Below are 20,891 nucleotides of genomic sequence, written 5' to 3'. Positions count from 1 at the left end.
TGGAGATAGAGGAAGTTGGGATATTGGGTTTAAGCCACGTTTCTGAGACATGTGTTTTTAAATAAATTATATAAAGGACATTTCACTAAAATAAAAAGATAAAAATAATTACAATAAAAAGATCCATCTTTTTGAAGAAAATTGTATAAAGTAATTATTTATTCCGTAATTTTATTTGTATTCATTTTATTGAAAATTTGTTGTACTTGCGTTGCCTGAAACCAATGAAAAATTTATTAATATGTAAGGAATGTATTTAGATATACTAGGTTTTTATCAAATCGTATCAAAAACACCATTTATTATTATAATAAGCCCTTTTTTTATAATGAATTTCATTAGAAACCCATTACCTAAGGAATAGAATCCCTATCATTATCATGAATTTATTTCTAACTTAATTATACCTGGACATTTTTTAAGTTTTATCTTCTGTCACTGAGGGAGAGAAGCTTCCGAAGTCATTAGTCAAACCCGTTGTATAATTAATTTGGCTCGCTAATGCCCTATGTATGAGAAAAACTTCGCCCTATAATATAATAAATATTCATATTTCTTAAAATCGGTTAAATTAATTATAACTATTTAAAAAAAAATTGGATATATTTTGTAATAAATCGAATTTTAAGTGAAAATTTATTTTTAAAGGCGTAAAAATAGATCAGTGTTTTTTCTTTAGCTTACCTATGTACGGAATATACAGTAAGGGAAAATATTGTGAAGGTGAAAATTTTAGAATTTCAGTTTTCGGCGAAAGTACATGTTTTGAGGTACTCTTGAGTACAAATCACCAAGTTTCCCAAAAAAGTCTGTGTGCATGTAGGTCAGCCTAGCTTAAAAATGTTAAGACGTACGAAACTGAAATCAGACACTTAAGGCACACCATGGACGTGGCAGCAACGTTTTAGATAAAATCAATTAACTGGTTCTAATATATAATTAATTAAAAAAAAATAACTAGAGCCTAATAACACTAAAAAAATTCTTTTTATCCATTTTCAGGGTTTTTGGTTTCTGATATTTATCATTTAACCTTCAAAATGGCTCGAAAAATAAGTAATATTTTTAGGGTTTAATTATCAATCTGATTTTAATATGTGCTGATTTTTTTAAGTAAATATAATTTCTGGTTGGGAAAAGTACGGATTACGAAAATCCTACAAAGAAAGTCTCTTTGTGAAAATTAAATCATAGATTGAGATAATCTATTAGGGGACTACAAAGGGAACCCATAACAAGGTTCAACAGCTACCTTGTCATCCGCTCAACCGGATGGCTGACTTCGTAATTTTCTATATTTCGTCACGATAATCATAAAATATATTATAATATCTTATTAATCTTTGATTAAATTTCTGTTTTGGATATGAAAAAATACGCAACGAAATTACTTAGCAGCTTTATACTCTTTCCATCGTCAAAAAAAGAATTTGGATTGTAAGGAAATTCGTTTAATTTTTATTATAAATTAAAAAAAAAATCATTCTGTGGTTTGAAGATTCCTCAATAAAAATTAGATGTAACATTTCAGGAATCTAAATAACGAACCAAATGGGTTATCCAAGATTTTCTATCATTGAAGATTACTCGAAAATTACTTTGAATTCATGGGAGTCACTGACAGTCGAATTTCCATAATAGCTTTGTGTGGAGAAGAATACCATATATAATTAAACATTACTTAAAATTAATTCCCTCTTTAATGAAATCCCGAAATCTCTTATTCAACCAATTTGTTTCACTGAGAATAAAAATGTTTAACTTAACATTATGAAATTCCAAATTCTTAGTAAGCTAAATTGGACTGAGACGAAATACAGGCTAAATGAAGTTTTATGTACTTCATCCTTCATGTTTTATGTATTCATCCAAGATAAAAACCTAGGATACCAACCTGGCATCACGAGTTATAATTACTAAAACAAATGTATAAAGCGAAACTTCCTAAGATTCAAAAAATATGTGGTAGTACGTTTGAAACATTATTTTATGTATAATTTATTTTTTGTTATTTACAACTGTATAAAAAAATATACAAGTAAACTTGCTGTAGGTGATATATATAATTACATAATACAAACACGTGGAGAATCTACCGATTGAAAGAACTCCAATAACATTTCTAGAAGAGAAGATCTCGAGGCCATCTCCTTTTTAGACGCCTAGGAGGATTATTAGGTAATGAAGGAGAAGCCAGGTTAGAAAACAAGTGGGTTTAAGTGGTTGGGACGTTTATTTTGGAAGGATTGGTATCTGCTTCTAGGCAAATTGGCAGCATATAGAATATTGAAATCCTGTTGGATGACTTGATTTGTGATAAAGTAAGGAGCATAAAGGATTTTGGACTGTAAGGATCGGATTCAAAAGGAATTCGTTGGTTTAGTGAAGCACCAAAGCTTCGTATCACCAGATAGGCCTTATAATAGTAATGTAGATCAGTCTTTTGTTATGGATTGGAAGTTTGGGCCTTTTGTCTAGTAAATGTTGCAATAGTCGGAATTGAAGAGCAGTTTCCTGTCTTTACAGTATTCTATTACGATTCCACGTCAGTCGTTTGTATGTCGATGTAGTCCGAAGTAACGTATCTGTTCGACAGAAATAAGTGGGGTATTATTAAAGGATACAGTGGGGCAGGAGGTGATGGGTTTACGACGAAGGGCAAATGTGATTTGGTGGGATTTATCGGAATTTCTTTTAATCCTCCAGTTTTTGCACCATTCTTCAAGGGTGGTGATGTGGGATTGAAGGGTTTGGAATACACTAAAAGGATCATTGGTCACTGACAATAGACATGTGTCATCAGAATACGTGGTGAGGATAGTGTTAGGATGGGTTGGGATGTCAGCTGTAAACACTGTATATGATAGGACCAAGGATACTACCCTGAGGTAAACCAGCAGACAGAAATAGGGATGAATAAGGGCTGATTTACTAAAATAATCTGTCGGATAGATAAGAACGAATAATGAAGAAATGACAACATAAACCACACGATGACACTGCTGGATAATGGAGTGAGATGTTCGGAATCCAAACTAGTGATCTGGAATTATTTGGTTGGAATCTAGGATGGGGTACAGACGTTTCAAGATGAGTTTCTCAAGGGTTTTGTCCATGATAGGTAACAGAGAGATAGCGACAGGAGGATGTATTCTGCAGGTATTCTGGCGGCTTTTGAGGTTTATGAATTATTTGCATTTGATACCATAGGCAGACTTTTCTCAAATTTGTAGTAATATCTTAAAAAATGAGAAAAAATGACTTAATTTTTATACATTTTTCTCACTTCTTCTTTTATTTTAATACGTCTAATTTTGAAAACAAGATCTAATTACTCCATTTTTGTAAGACAACTGAAATTATTGCTAATACACATATAAAATATGACATTTTAAAGAAAGACAGAGCCAAAAATCTGAAAATAAGCCAGCAAACATCTGTGTGACTAACCAACACTAAATGCCGTTGTTTCAATGTTGGTTGTTTCTGAAGTGAAATAGAATCAATCTAATTTTGAAAGGGTAGATTAAAAATTTCTTAAAGTACGCCTTATCTATTTAATTTTAGGAATAAAAATATTTTAAGAGCCAACTAAAATGTTGTCAATATATTTAATTAATCTAAAGAAAATTAGTTAAGGATAAGTATTTATTTTAATGTATTAATAGAATTTATACAAAATATAAAACACATTATATATTTTTTTAAATATAAACACTTACGTAGAAACACGAAGGCCTAATAACTATTGATTAAGAATTCAATTTAACCTTAAACGTTAATAGACAGTATTTATTGCTTCGCAGTTTCTTCAAGGAACGATATTTATCTATCTATTACTTCATTTATTTATGACATTACGGAACTCCCATTCCAGGACAAAATTTTCTTACATAATCACTACTTAATGTACGTTATTCACACCTTAAAATAAAAAAAAAAAGAAAGAAGAAAGTGAAGTTAATGCATCCAAACGAACTAAAAGTTAAAAACTCTATTGTATACATATTTGTTATTATTTTTAACAAATATTAGCTTTAATATGATACATTTATTTATCTACCTAACAAACTTCTTTTGTCATTCAAACTCGCACACATATACTCATACTTTAATTTAGTATATGTTTTATATACTAAATTAAAGTTTAGAAAGGAAGGAATATTTGAATTTCTTTTTTTTTTTACTTTTGATTAGTATGCTATTAATTTTAATTTATTTTTTATATGAATCATATTATCACCTATGCATTGATAATAAGAAGTATATCATGACGAGACGCCTATAATTATTTTAAACAAAATATTTTTTTTTTTTTAAGATTACATTCTAGTTTGGAGGAAGATGCACTGATTTTCAGAACTTTCAGGCCCAGGAGCGATACAGTACTCTCCGCACGAAGTCCTTAACGTCTAAACTTGGTTAATTACTTTCAAGTTATTCGAAGTATAATGAGTAACTGGCTGAAACTTAATATAGCCATATTTTCTCACTCAGAAGTGCAAAGGAATTTAGTAATTAGTAAATACCAAGTGATAATAGGCAAGAATTACATAATTTTCAGGTAATAATAATAATTATTATAAATGTCTATAGGAAATGAATTAAAATAATAATTCATAATAATAGAATTATTGGATGATTAACAAAATCTACCCTTCCCTTATTTAAATCTTGTCTTTGCTACATCTGTAGTAAGATGGACATAAAACCTATCCTTAGACATTCTATATGTTCATCCAGAGTACTGTAATTATGTACTGATAAAATCTGACAAATCAAATTCAGTGTTAGATTAAAGATTGTACCTTGAACAAAATATTACAATCTACAGAATTTCAAAACAAAAAATGATAGAAGGATGATCGTCCGGCTGTAGAAAAAAAAACAATTTCAATAGTAAAGAAACTATTTAAAGTTTTTCAACGAGCATTTATAAATGAGTATATATATTTGTAAAGAGGTAATATACTATTATGTGTATGTACGGAAGATGCAACGGATATCGCAAATAGAAAATTTATGAGAAATGATAAAATATAGGTTTATTACTAAAGGACATATCGGTATAAGGAGAAATGAAATAGCAATCTCTCTCCGTCTTGGTAGAATCTTATTTACTATATTACAACCCCAAGTCCTCTGAAAGAGAATATCCACGGCAGTACTTGTGAGACAAGTCCTTGGAATAAACTTAATTTATAAAGAGAGAAGTAAAACCTAATAAAAGTAAGAAAAGAAGACTCACTATTTTCTAGCCAATATGAATTTATTGAAACAGATAAAACAATCTGCTATGTACTAGTAACAGATTTACTTGGGATGCCAGGATAATCGCTGAAGGCAATTATCCAAAAATAAATTAATTAATTGATTATAAATTGAGTCCTAAAAAAACTATTATTATAATTGGATTCCTTTCTAAAGGCTGTTTGTGTGTTTACCAATTAAACACCTTTATATTTATAAAATGTTGTTATCATTAATTATATAGGATAATAAAGACTGGTATATTGGGATATATAATAGTATATAAACTACATAAAGAAACTAAGTCTTTATTTACAATTTGTTATAATGATTCAGATAAAGGTTGCCATAAAATATAGATTATTAGATGATTACTTATTAGTTAACTTATACTTATAGCTGCTGATGCTGTGGGAGGATGCTGAGGTCTCGTGGCCTTCGTCTGGTTGAAGTGCATCCTCTAAGTCTGTCTCCTGACTGTGGTCCTCCTCCGTCTAAGCCCTCCTGTTGAGTGTGTCCGTCTGGCTCTTCAATATTTCCTCTGTATTTTTCTCCCATTTCCCTTTTGGGGCGTTACCTTATTTTTAAATCTACTCTCTGATTGGGCGTCCCCCTCCTCAGGGCCGAGAATATGTAAAAAAGTTTGACATCTCCAGGAAGGGCTTGCAGCTGCTTAATTTGATTCCGATCCCTCGACAAACCTGTCATTTTTGTTAGAACACTTAAAGGTTAGCCAATCTAATTTTCTCAGGGGCCTCTGGTAATGTGACAAACTTAATACAGATGTTTTCATATCTGAGGACGCTAAAAGCTTCGCAGAAGGATACCTGACCAGGTATATGGGCAGATGACGAAACACCTTAGTAATACCTAGGATTGTCAAAAGACCGATACATAGCAAATCATATAATAATAATTCATATAATTTATTATGTTATATCCATCTCAAATTAAAAAAAAATCATAGGTTATCTTTAATTTAGATAGTATGGTAAAAACAAAAATTACAAATTAAAAAGTTTAAAATTAATTTATAATGAGAAGAAGCTAAAATCAAAGTGTAGTTGAGGAACAACGTACTTATTAAGGATATTTATTTTTTAAAATATTGATATATTACATTTATTTTTAAGCATTGATGGAATTTCAATTCTTGATGAGTGGTAGTGAATATTGTATCATTAAAATGGAAATAGTTCTTCATTGGCAAAATAAGACCTTTATCATTTTTTTATTATAAAAAATATAAAATATTACTGATACGGTATTTCAGCATTAACGAACTTATAGTATAAATAAACAAAGATATCTGAAGAGGGATATGAGCAAAGCAAGATTGTTAGCTTTTGACTTGTTCTAGTGTGAACGGACAGGTCCTTTTGTTCAAAGCTCCGTGTAGCGGAATAGTAGAGCCTACTCAGTGTGAAATTAAATTCCACAGGCCATATTCCATAGCCAATTTTGGGCTTTTGTCACTACCTTCTTTTCTTCAATATCCTATTATAAGTTGTCTTAATTTTAATTGAAATTAAATGAAGTAAGTATAAATTAAGTTAATATTACTTAAATAATTGTTTTCGGTAATAATGTTATCGCCACACTATTATGCTAATTTATATGAAAATAACCATTATATCAATTGGTTTAAGATAAATATATTTATATGCACAAGATTGTATACAATTTTCAGAAAATATCAGATCAGCACAAAAATCTGAATATAAAAATAAATCCAAAAAATGCATTAGGAATTGAATTTTTGTACAAAAAAAAAGAAAGTTTCTGATGACTTAAGACTTGACAACAGACGTTTAAACTATCGACTAATTTAACATATGTTGATATACACTTTAGCAGCCATTTGAGATTTAGTTGACATTTTGATAGAAAAATAAAAGTAATGCAATCTATAATGAATAAACCGTGTAACTTATTTAGTTCAACTATGATTCGGTCAGAGCTCTTGCAGCAGCCTTGTTTCGTAAGAATCTATTTTCAGTGTAATTAGAAAAACTTTATCTTTATTTAAAAACTGTTCAATAAACAATAAATGCAATAATTTAAAAAATATAATGTATCAAATTAAAACATTTTTGTCACAGCTACTGGTCTACTTGTTAGATATGCAGTAACCTATTACCTTTATAAAAAGTACAATGATCACACATCACTTACTGCATATTTACTAAGTTACTAAGGTTACTCCAATCTGTAAGATTTAAAGTCCATTCCAGTAAGTGTATTTACTTAAAATTTTTACAGTTTTAGCAAGAATTAAATGGATAATACACCAAGGTCAAATGTATCAAAAGTAGAACTGAACTCAATATGAATTTATCAGTAAATTAGAAAATTGACAAAGAAACAATAACGGGAATGTCAATCACTGCCTCTATCTTGTGGTTTCCTGCTAACTAAAAGTAATAAGCTCTTAAATGTGCTATGTTCTATTATCACGGAAAACTTAAAAAATAAATAAAATAACTAAATTATTTTCAACTTATTCAAATAATTATGGGGAATAAAATTAGAGAATTGATCTCAGTTATAAACAAATGAGTTTACTTGCTTTATTTTTTAAATTATAATTTAGAAAATTAATAAAACTGATATTTTTTCAATAAAAAATGTACCACTAATTTTATTTTGCATTAAAAAAATAAATAAATGAATACTTACGTTTTCCAAATACTTACTGCATTCTAAACAAATTATTTAGATCGGATTAATGATATTTAATAAAATTATATATTATGCAATAACTTTACGACATCATTACTGCACTTTCAAAATTTTCACTTAAAAAAATTATTAGGAAAGTCTGTAATTAAAAAAATAGTTCTTAGATATTTGTTTATAAATAAATATAATTGATGGGATTTATTTAATTTCAAATAATCAGAAAAAATAAGGATGGTTTGATCAAAAATTTATTTTTTAAAGGTTTATAACTGGGGAAGCTAAATACAGTTCGAAGGGCGTGGAACGACAAAACGACAAGAAAAACATTAGAATAATTCCAGAACGGAATCATCAGATAAATAATGATGATAATAATAATAGCGATGATACTTCAATATGAAAGATGAAGAATTTTCCTGAATTCATTTTTTGAATCTCCTCAAAACTTTGCTAATCCATAATTCAACAGACCTACTCTATCAGATATTACATGATGCTGGAAAAATATTTTAAGATTAATTTTTAATAATGGTTTTGTTTTAGGGCTTATGAACTCTATCACTAAGAATATATTAAAACTTATAATTAGATAATTTTTCCTTAAAATGAATTTTAGCAGTATAAGAACTGTAAGAAGGAAGAGAAGTATTCCATTATTTTAGAAATCAAGATAAAAAGAAGGAAAGAAAAAAAAAAAGTTCTACATAAGGCGGAGGAGGGTTATGTTGATATCATTAAGAAATGGAGGGCCTAAATAGTACATTTGATTTCAAAAACATCGATTGTATTATTTCCAACTTCCTAAAGAACAACCCCCCCCTCCTCCCTAGGGCCCATATGGTAGCAAGTAACAAGAACAGGCAATCAGGCTGTATATTGTACCTGGGTGTCACATTTGACAGACACTTGGTACTAATTCTCCGCTGGTTAGTTCCAAGGCATATAGATAAAGCACATGTTAACATCTTCTTAACTATCTCTCCACCTCAAAGTAATGATTTATAGAAAAATCTCATGACTGATCCTCATGGCAACGAAATACTAACAGTTTCATATCGGTGCACTGTGAAGTATTGTGATCTCGACAATATAGAGAGAAAATTGACTTCTTACATACCGCACTAAAACTAACAACAAGAATAGAATATACTTCACGGAGGCATGTCTAATTCTTTAATACTATACTACACCATTACTGACGATTCCAGCACAGATTGAACGGCCACAAAGAAACATAAAAGCTGTCCTTAACATCAAAAGACCATTAAGTCACTTACTGGACAGATCCAAGAAAACTGGTGAGCCCCATTTCTAAAACATATTACGAAGAAAATCCAAAACGTCCAAAAAATCCTTACTCTATACTCTTTTAAAATGAACCCAAAGCAGTAAAATATTTCTCTTCCAAACTGCTTTAATTCTCTTTTAATTCACGGAGTTATGGATAAACAAAACACACACACGTATAATAGAATATACAACTTTAAAATCGAGCCAAAATACCACAGTTAGGCTCAAAATGTTTAGATCGTATCCATTAAATTATCTTATCTCTGTCATATAATGAATCATAGAAATTATTATTATACAATTGTAATATCTTTTTAAATAAATTCACAGTAATTGGAAAATATATATCACCATTAGCTCTACTAATATTGTTGACTAACGCTATTGAAATATATTGCGTTATTTCTATTACATTAATTTATGACTGGAGACTATATATTATATATATCAACAAATACATTAAACTTTTCTTGAAATAATACAATTTGTCACACAAATGGGCAATAAGTATTAGAACTTAAGTACGATTCATTTTTGTTTGTTTATTGGCGCGACAGACCGTGGAGGTCCGTCACTCCCACGCCTATTTTTGTGAGTGCCACCCGTTGGCTGACGAGCCTCACAAATGCCCGGGGGAGATAGATTATGAGTGAGTATTGTATAATTTTATGCTTGGAAAAATCCCGGATAGGGCCGGACTCGAACTCACAATCTATTGGCTGGCAGACAGGCGCGTTACCACGCTGCTACCGTCACCCCCCAAGTACCCATCATGTCATAAATAAAATTTAAAAAAAAAAATGAAAAAGTAAATAAATCATAATAATAAAAGTACAATAAAAAATATAAGTAAAAACTAAAATGCATAAAAATTAAATAATAAATACACATTGTTAATAAACATAGGCGAATAAATAAGTTAAATATTATAAAAATAAAAAAAAAATAAAAAAATTCAATCTTTGATTAATATTTGTGTTTTTATTTCTTTCTTTTTTTTCGGTAATTTATTTTTTTACTTTCGATATAACCCATTTATAACGGAAGTCATGACTGTCAGTACAATACCTTACTTAATATTTGACAAAACTTCTTCAGTGTTTGAGGAAAGTATCTTTAAAATATTACTTAAATATTGAACGTATGTATTACTTATATGAAGATAGAGTAGAGTGAATCAAATTTTTTTTCATTACAAGAAACTGAATTTTTTCCTAATTCATATAAATGATATGTATATTGTACACATAATATTTAAATAAATATTATATAGTTAAATTATTTTCAATAATATAATTTCCATCTATTACTTGAGTAAATTTACTTTCTTCAAAAAATATGAACATGACTTTTATACCACAGCCATTCAATTTTATTGTTTAATTTATTTATTTATAAAAATAATAGCTTTTATTGTATAAACATAAAATTTACAATAATTATTATCTTTACGATACCGCTTTATGTAATATATTGTTCTAGCTATTGATAACATTATAACAGTATGTTTTTGTAAAAACAAACTGAAAGAAAAAAACAAAACAAGACTGAAATAAAATAAAATACATATCATCGAATACAAAACGAATTTTCGATTAATTTTCACAGTAATTTATGCTTGGTTCTTCTATATTTATATCAACAGGTTTTTGAGTAAATTTACTATTTCTGTTATTAATATTTTAAAAAAGTTAAGGCAAGATTGGAAGGATTACGTTGAGTTCTGACTACATTTTAGTTATTGTTGGGTAACATGGATAGTTATTAACAATTCTGATGCATTTGTTTCGGAATCCTCGTCTATCTCATCCAATCTGAGTTAGTGAATATGTCTAATACTTCCATATGGGACAGGGATGGGTCTTAGGTTATGATGGATCTTAGTATTGTTTTTTATAGAGTATCAATGTATTACTAGTAGATAATTTTTATTTTATTTTTTAATATTTTATGCACCATTTTCCTTACGTTTTTCAATTTCATATTGATGTGGTGTTTGAATAACAGCACGATGTGGTGGTTGAATACATAACAGTCTGATGAGACTCCTAAATATTCAAATGATTTGAATGACGCTTATCCTAATCTAACAATTTACATTTAAAACTAATTAATTAAACATGATATTTTTACTGTCGCGAATAACATAAAAATAATTTATATAATGTGAATATAAATAATATTAAAAAATTTTAATTGTATTATACTTCGTACCGTTGTTACAGGCTATGCATCCCTCGTTTCCTTCCTGTCATTCATAACTGTATATCCAAAGCGCCGTGCTTGCACATCTGATTAATTTTGTTCAAACAATAATTATGACTTTTTTAAAAAGTAGTTAAATTAAATATATCGTAATAATTTAAACTAAACATTAACGAAAAATTAATAAAACAACAAAAAAAATTATTCTACGTTCTAGGCTCTTTAAAAATTAATCCAATTTCAGTGTTATTTATAAAAATAATTGCTTAAAAATTAATAAATATAAATGCCATTAAATACCACTTTTGAGTTAGAATTTTTTAAACCTCAGGGGGTAATATCATAAATCGTTTACAATAGTACGAAATATTAATTATGTTTTTCAAGCAGCTAAAATTTATTACTATAAAACGATTTCGAGAAATTAGAATCGATTCTGCTAATCGAAGACACAAAATTTATTTATTCATGAGGAATATAAGAGACGAGATTTCACTAAAAATGAAAGAAAAATCTAGAATTGGGTAAGATGGAGCAGGATAAAAGACAATCATACAGAGTATGCATGCTATTTCTGGAAAATCAGAAAAGCTTCGCTGTGTAGGTTTTGAGAAAGCTTCCCAAGCCTTTAAGTTAAATTTACATCACACAGGACTCAGGTTTCTCGGTTAAAGGTGTTTTTGCATTTCTCTCTCTGCAATATTAAGTGGGAAATTTTTTTCCCCTTCCAACACACTTTATTTATCTTTCTAGACCCTCTTCCTCTTTTCTCCCTCAGGCATTATTAATATTCTTTTAATTTTTCATGAGGAGTAATTTAGCCCTGTCCTCTCCTATATTCTGAGGTGTCGTTTAAAACCTGGAACAGTCCGACACTTCTTGTTCCAACCGATGTTTAACTTAAATAATATATTTATTGTAAAAAAATATACCTTAATGTTTAAATTTTTATCACTTCAATCAATTTAGCTCATGTATAAATTGTCATTATATAATATATTAAAATATTCGATATTCAATCAATTTCTTATTATTTTTTTTAATAGAAATCTTTATTCCTTTAAATTTGCTGTCAATCTTATGTTCAGAAATTAGGACAGTTATTGTACCATTGTTACTGAAAAAAACAAAACAAAAATTCTGGAAAACAATCCTCATCAAAACTACTGGATAAAAACACAAGTAAGATTATAGTAACCAAACTAAGATTGAATAGATTAGGTTATCGTGGATGATAATTAAAATGAATACTGCTATGTAGTGTCTTGGGATTTAGTCGGGATGTCAGGATAACCGCTGAAGGGAATTATTCAAAAATAAGTTAATTAATTAATTTATATTGAGTCCTGCAACACTATTATTATAATTGGATTCTTTTTAAAAGGCTTTTTGTGTGTACCAGTTTACCAATTAAATAACTTTATATTTATAAAATGTTGCTACCAATTACTATATAATATAATAAGGGGTTGTATTGTGTAATATAATAGTAAATAAACTACATAAAGGACATAAGTATTTATTGATAAATGATGTTATTAAAATGATTCAGATAAAAGGTTTGTCATAGAGGATGTCATCTTGTTCATAAGGGATGGCGTCCAGGTCTCATAGCCGTTCTTAGGACTTCATATGGTCAAAGTCCATCTTGCCCTCTCTTCGTTCTTCTTACTAGTGTGTCTTCGTCTTCACTTGTTCCAAAAAGGGGCGTCGCCTTTTGGGAATCTTATTTCCTCATTGGCTACCATGTCTCCACGCCCACCAGGCGAGCATCTATTCTAGGCCCTGAGAGAAGGTGGGAGATGATCGGTTTCGGTCTTTATCTGCGTTAAAAACTTTTACACCAGGTGTGAAAAACTCTGATACAAGATTAAAGTGGTGTGCTAACACAGGTGTGAAGTGTCCCTGGTATCCCACCTTGGCCAGGTATCGAAACATATGGCAAAAACTCTAATCATATTGTTAATGCTTCAATAAATATCAATTTATTATTTAAATAAATATATACACAGCATAACATCTCCAGTTAGAAAATCAAATACCACCATTTGATCCATTAAGAATCACTATCTTATCTGACTAGGAAAACTGAATTAAACTGTAAAAAATGTGGAAATGGATTGATATAATAATTTTTATACTTCCTAGAAACAAGCATTTGCATAACACCGTAGTTAGAAATAGCACATACTAGTATATACATTGCGCGCTACGCAACACACACATGTGTATTTCAATGGCGTATACTAACTCTCGAATTTTTAAATTTTACTGTACCAAATATTTTAGGGAAACTTTTAGATTACAATAACCCACTAAAAGGAAGTCTGCATAACTTTTGAAGGGCTTAAATCCACATTTTGGGAGAAGTTAAATGAAAAAGACAAAAAGGTGCCTGATATAATACTTAAAAAAAAGTGGGCAGAAATATTTTAGAAAGAAATGAGTAAAGTTAATGATGTACCCAAAGTAAACAAAGATGAACCATAAATTGTATCTATCAACTTCTTATCCCGCATATCCTCGCATCTGAGGTCTTCTACAATCGCCAACTTCAGGAACGATGGTCTGATTATAATTTATTTATTTAAAGCTATAGTTTTACCTACAAGTATTAATCCATTGCTAGAAGAACTGTTTTAAAAAAATATCATGTAATAAAATCGAACAAAAGAGCTAACGATGTTTCCTCAATGTTTCTACAGAAACTGGACAACTTGTTTATTTATAAAATGTCTATGAATTATTTTTTTAAACTGTGCAGGAAAGTTTTATAAAATTTTGGTATTTAAAAATCGAAGAAAACTCGATTTTTTTTTTAAAGCAATAATTAATGAGCATATTATGCTATGTTTACATATTATTTTCGCAGTATCTTTTGTTCCCGAGGAAATTTTAAATGGAGCATAAATTTTGAATCCCCAGAAGGGAGGGTAGGGCTAAAGAATTGACCATATTTTTATTGAAATTTTATAATAGAATTTTAATTTTGAGAAATTTTAAAATATTCAAATTATAGAGTTGAGACAATTATTCTTATTAAAGTGAAACATATTTTTATCGCCTACTACACTTTTAGAGGAATCAATTAATTACTATATGTAATTTAATCTCACTTCTTGGCAACCAATAAATATTTTTTTTTTTCTGGTTAAGATAAATAGAATTTAAAAGAAAAAAAAGTTTTATAGCAATGGATTTTATAGAAAGTTATCTCCTTACTTATTTATTGTTTATACTTTTTCGAATGAGATTTAATATTCATATTTGTATCAAATCAGGTGACTGCGATATAAAATAAAAGTTTTATAAATTTTAAAGTATAAAGTGTTGGATAATCTCGTTTGATTTCTAATAAAATAACTTAATGCTTAATGTTCACATATAAACAATAGTTTCTTGTCACAACTTTGGTACCACCTGTTAAAGATCAGGATTCAAATCATCGATTGCTGGTCATACATCAATTCTTAATCTCCTTACCCCTCCCCTACACATTATGATACTATGTGTTTCTAAAATGCGAGAAAGGTAATTTGACTGGGCTATAAAGACACACACAAATAAAATAGAATAATATAAAAAGTAAAGACAATGTTGTGGATGTGATAGCGAAGTTACTGTTTAACGATCATTCCGAATGTTGTAATTTTCTAAGCCCTCTCGGTTTCAGACATAAAAACTTTGAACATAAGCTAAAAGGTTCTAGCTACCGAAATTAAAGCGGTTTGTCTGCATTCTATCAAGTTCCGTTTTATGGGAAAAGTTACAGTCTGAAATGGCCGTGTCGCAGTGTATCTTATAACAATTTCAGATGGAAGAGAATTCATATTCCGTAATACTTGATCAAATAAAATAGTTAAGAAATATTATTAATTTTTTTAAAATTCTTCTAGTTATCTTTCATGAGAATTTATGCTCGTAGATTGTTTATCTTTCTAGGAATTTTCGTTTCTTAAGAGGTTTTATCCATTTTTTCCTTATTTAGGTCCTCAAAAGGTTCTAAAACGGTATTCGTAGAAATATTTTGGCCTCAAAAGGTAACAGAGGGAAATAGTTTTCAAAGAGAAGCAAGGGACGAAATATTGGAAAAGAAAACACAATCTTTGTTGAAATTGTTGGTTTCTAGGAATCCATATCTCCATTTACATATACTTAAAGTAAAAAAATTAATTTACAAAATTTGGGATATAATCCTTAAAAATTCCAAAGATAGGATGGAAAACAAAACAACAAATAATAAAGCAATTAATAAGAAATATTATTGATTCAACTACATAAAGGGTTTATCAGAATTTATCCAGACATCATTTAAAGATTATGATGTCGATGAATACTCTTTATGTTACAGACCTGCTGTGACTGTAATAGGTACAGATTAGATTGATTAAGAAGAACTTTTTATGATATAATGAAATTAATTAAATAATTGATGCACGGAATTGAGGCTAAATAACAACTGAGTAAGGTAGAGCACTGTTATAATCTCTAAAGGGTAACCTATTAACATTCTTACAAGACCAATCAATAAAATTCAAAATTATTTTAGCAATTTGAAGGACAAAATTAATATAAAAAGTCAATCAAGATTGATACATAAAATTCTGTGATAAATTGTTTTAATAATAAAATAATAAAAATTAAATTTGAACTAAATTTATTATCAGACCTGAGTGTATGGAACGTTAAAAACAGTTTATATAGTTTAGCTAGTTGATAGTGTTAAGTTGATTTAAAACTAAAATTTTTAAAAATTAATGAAATTGTGACAAAATAGGTAACTAGACTTAAGATTATTAATAACTAATATGATTTCCTATTAATTTATTGTTTCATAGGGTAATTTGAATTGTAATTAATGACTTGGGCAGAATAGCCTGCAAAACATTTTTTACTAATTGGATGTGAGGTTAAAATTTATATTTAAGGTATGTTAAATTATTAATATTATATTAATATAATATAATATTATTTAATGTTGTTAAAATTGTTACCAATGAATATATAATAAGCCGTTAATTTTTATATTGTCCTCGAGGATGGCTGAATTGGCCGAAACGTTGGACTGTAGATCATGTAATAAAGAGTGTTAAGACTTAACATTAATAGCAATTGATTTATTAAAAAATAAATATTAGTCTCAAGATATTGAAAAGATTATATTATTATTATTATATAAGTATGATATTAAGCAAACCCTAATTTATAAAAACAGCACCTGATTATATTTTTAAAAAGGTAAGGCAGCGATATAGTACGCTATAATTTCATAATACGTTCTGAATTAAGGCGTTATACTCCAAAACCAACCAAGTTTATTTTCTATTTTATGTTTAAATACATTCGTTACTCTAAAAATTCAAAGTTCAGCTTCTTTAATTCGACTTGATCCAAAACAATCACTGCATCTAATTGACTAATGTGGGCAATCGAATGTAATTGGCTGAACCGTTCCGCAAGTAATCGTCACACAAATAAAAATGAACAGATTACAATAGATAATTAAACACTTTACCGTTTTTTTTTTACTACACCAGTTGGATAAAATTATCAAGGGACTTTGTATAAAATAATACACACAATATTTATTAGTGATGATACATTAGTGTGTTACGTAACTAAGTTAAGAACAGTTCTTGCAATAAGTAATTGCCAAGCCCCAATGGAAAAAGCTCCTAAACTGGCTGTGAAATGCTTACTAATTTATCTAATATCAATTCAGTATTGCCCAAAGAGCATTAAAATATAATACGTTAAATACTACCGGATTATGATAAAGATAAGGAACTGTCCAAGACCCTTTTATATTTAGCAGTGTTAGAGTTAGGCACGGAAAAAAACTAAACAACTGCGATGAGTATCCCATGGCAACCCTAGCGGCTGTCGCCATGAATCCAATTTTATTTAGGTTTAACCCTTGCCCAACGTACTTCAATATTAATGCACGTGTCAAAATCTAAAAAAACTAAACAACATAATTTGAACCATATCTATCCAACATACCGCAACCAGAGTTGCGAAACCTCTTACATTGTTTAATAACTTTTACTACACTTCCAGTAAAAATTTAGGGATCAAAATGAAGACTCGTCACTTTTCCATGAAATTCTCCTCATTTGTCAAAATAATTAGCCTTGAGTGCCGGAAAAGTGATATATTGTACCGAAATTTTTATATGTACGATTATTATGATCAGTATGGGAGAAAACATTTCTTTTCAAAGGGCGCATAAACATTCGAATTTGGTCATGGTATACATCGAACTACGTGTATAACTTTATATAATAATTACCATGATTATTAATATTTATGGCATATAAACCATATACACAATCATGGAAATTAAAAGTAACGGTAGTAGTAAGTAAAACTAAATAACGAAATTAAAAATTATGTTATTTAATTTTATAATTAAATTTCACAGAAGCGGAAAAAACCGTCGGCAATATCGGAATATGAGAACTAAACAGTATAGTAATAAAACGTAGGAGGGACTTAGTCTAGACTGGTAATAATCATCTACGAAAAGAAAAGAGAGAGCCTCTTTTGTATTCATATCGTTTGGGAAAGTGGCGGCGTTGCTGGAGGAAAGAAAAAAAGAAACGGACGTTGATATATACATAAAGGAAATGGAAAAAGAAAACGACCGACGAAAGCAGAGGGCGTAAAAAGTGAATTGTGGCTTTCTTAGTTGTTTGTATGGTTTAATGGTACCTTTTCATAAAAATAATAGGAAATAAATAATTCCTTATACTTACTATAACACTTGATGAATTCGATGAATATTAAAAATCATAGTATAATCGATCATTTCGTAGTGCACAATTTGGCCCCCAAGAAACCCTTTAGAATCTCGAATCTCTGATAATAATTTCAAAATTATAGTTATAATTGAAAAAAAGTTTACTTATGTGATACGTAAAAATACGCCTTGTTATAAATATTGTTAGGGAAGGAGGTCACGATGGATGTAGACATGAGCGTAGTCGGTATTAGCAGGTTGGGAACAATTATTTTTTTCTTTTTGTTTATATCTTTATGGAGATTTACAAGTGTACATAATAATACATTTAGTAAATTTCCTGTAAGTTTATAATGCAGGGATACAGACGTGTAGAGAAACTACCCATTGGTAACACTCTAATATTATTTCTGGATTAAAAGTTCTCGAGGTCATATTCTTTTCAGGTGCCTCGAAGGATTGTCAGGAATGGGTGAGGAAGCAAGGTTAAATTTCACCGTAAAGACATTGATTAGAAAGTAAAGCTTCAATTTAAATACACTCATGGAAGGGACATTTTTTTACACGAACAAACAGTTGGTAAGTGTATTTATTTATATTTCTACCATAATTATAATGCTATTTTTAGGATACAAATTATGATTATTTCATAATTTGTACTATTTTTAATATCAACAATATTTGTTTAATGTTTCTTCCAAATTATAAGATTTGAGGATTAATATTCCATGATTTTATCTGTTCATCGGTTCGCTTCGGCCGATTAAACCATCTGAAGCAGCCAGTGGAGTAAGCTTATCAGGTGGGTCACGGTCGCACACCTGACACTACAGTCTGAAAATGAGATATATTTATCGAAATACTATATATTTCGATTTATCAAATAATTATTACAGAAAAATAATTACGAGTCTATAGGTATGTGGGACCTTAGATCACAATGGGCTCAATTCTCACTCATGTAAATTTATATTTATTTTATGGAGGTGATGTCAAAAAATGTTGACATTCTGGTTAGTACTACCTGGAAAGATTTATTGTACATCGGGGTAGAGTACTACTTATGTTCGACTTAGCCTAATATGTCCCAAAATTCGTATTGAAAGATCAAGAAGGTATTTCAGTTGCAATAATGAACTAACTTTAGTAGTCAATTGTGGAGGTAAAAATATTTTTCGATTTAAATTGGACCAAGATGAACTAAAACTTTGCCCTATGTTCACGCCGTTTTTCAATTTCAGGCACTTTTTAAATATTGCTCGATTTAACTATCTTTAAGTCTGCTCTTCCCGTTTTAAGCTAATATTTCAAAAGTGATATAGGGCCGTCTCTTCTTGTTATTATCTTATTCTGGCCAAATATTATATTCGAAATTTGTCCTAAAATCGGTAATGTATGAGTGGTGTGAACGAAACATCATCGGCAATGATCGTCAAATGTTTGTATAATAAACAATGAATCATACGATAAAATTTTTAAAAAATGGGTAAAAAGAATATTTGCTAATGTATATTTGGTCAGGCTGGCCACGAGAGTTTTAATTTCGATTCCTCAATTCTTGCTGGAACTTGTTTTTTTCATGATCGACTTGCTCACATGAAATGCAGCTTAAAATTTGACCGAAAATTTGCTAGCAATACATATTTAATATTTAAAAAACTTTAATATTCAAGGAATACAACTTTTTAATATATGTATATACCTGATCTATAACTTTTATATCTATGCTAACAAATTTTTACATAAGATAAAAAATATAACTTTTGCAAATCACAAACATTTATAATTTATTCTTAATGGTAATTGTTGTATTAATTTAAATTGGTTTTCGATTTCAAGATATATGTAACTCTAAATTATCTAAAAGGTCTAAAATCTTAAATCATCAAGAAAATAAATATACTTTAACAACTTTTAGTTTTATTAAAACAACAATTGAAATAAAAACAAAAATACGAACAAATAAATTCTTGAATAAACAAAAAACTTCAGGCTTATTTAAGAAAATGATAAAAATAAGATTAAATTCAAGATGTAAATTAGAATTAAATAAGAATAATTAATTGCGAGAAAAAAAAAATGAAAATATGAAAGCATGGAACGTACATTTGAAAATTAATTTATAAGGGGTGTAAAGAATAAAGTTATACACATATCTTGCCAGAATAGAAATTGTCAATAAATTAAGGCACAGAGATGTTTAGTAAATAAAACATTATTAAATATACTGTTATGAAATTATTTATTAAACCTTTAACTACTTAGATATTTCTTTTTTGGTTAAATCTATCCTAATGGATTAGTCACGTCTTATTAAATTGTAAAATGACAGACAAAGAGTTGAGACAAGATGAAATTCAATAAAAGGTATTTCGTTGGTGGTTAGGCGTTCTTTGAATTCTTAAAACTAATAAGATTTTACAAACTGATTGACATAACATTGACTATCCTATCGGCAGATCACTTATCACACAATGCTATAAATACGTATACTATAATATCCAATTAAGTGAAATTAAATACAATTATGAACTGGCTCTTAATAATTTCTAAAATATATGAAAATTTATTAGTTTTAGACACGGCCGAAACTTATTTGAAACCTTTGAACATCAAACGTATCCAATCCTAAATCCTTAGAACCATAGTCAATGCACCATATTATGGTTCCAATAGAACACTACACACTCTATACATATAGAGATTTTATTTATTTATTTAT

At 28.9% G+C, this 20,891-nt stretch overlaps 1 protein-coding gene and 1 long non-coding RNA gene across 7 annotated transcripts in view; both read right to left on the bottom strand.

Annotated features, from left to right (window-relative positions):
• LOC106678192 (atrial natriuretic peptide receptor 1) overlaps positions 1-20,891 on the bottom strand; it is a 1,188,520-nt gene that overhangs the window by 41,117 nt on the left and 1,126,512 nt on the right. The gene's annotated exons all lie outside the window — the stretch shown is intronic.
• The window catches only part of LOC106678199 (uncharacterized), a 19,830-nt gene continuing 17,731 nt past the window's right edge, over positions 18,793-20,891 (bottom strand). Inside the window, exon 3 of the long non-coding RNA XR_010843841.1 lies at positions 18,793-19,003. This is a non-coding gene — a long non-coding RNA (uncharacterized lncRNA). The remainder of the gene's footprint in view (positions 19,004-20,891) is intronic.

Source organism: Halyomorpha halys, unplaced genomic scaffold (assembly GCF_000696795.3).
Source record: "Halyomorpha halys isolate HHAL.00 unplaced genomic scaffold, Hhal_1.1 Scaffold128.1, whole genome shotgun sequence".
Classification (NCBI taxonomy): Eukaryota; Metazoa; Arthropoda; class Insecta; order Hemiptera; family Pentatomidae; genus Halyomorpha; species Halyomorpha halys.
This window is presented reverse-complemented; position numbering and strand designations above follow the sequence as displayed.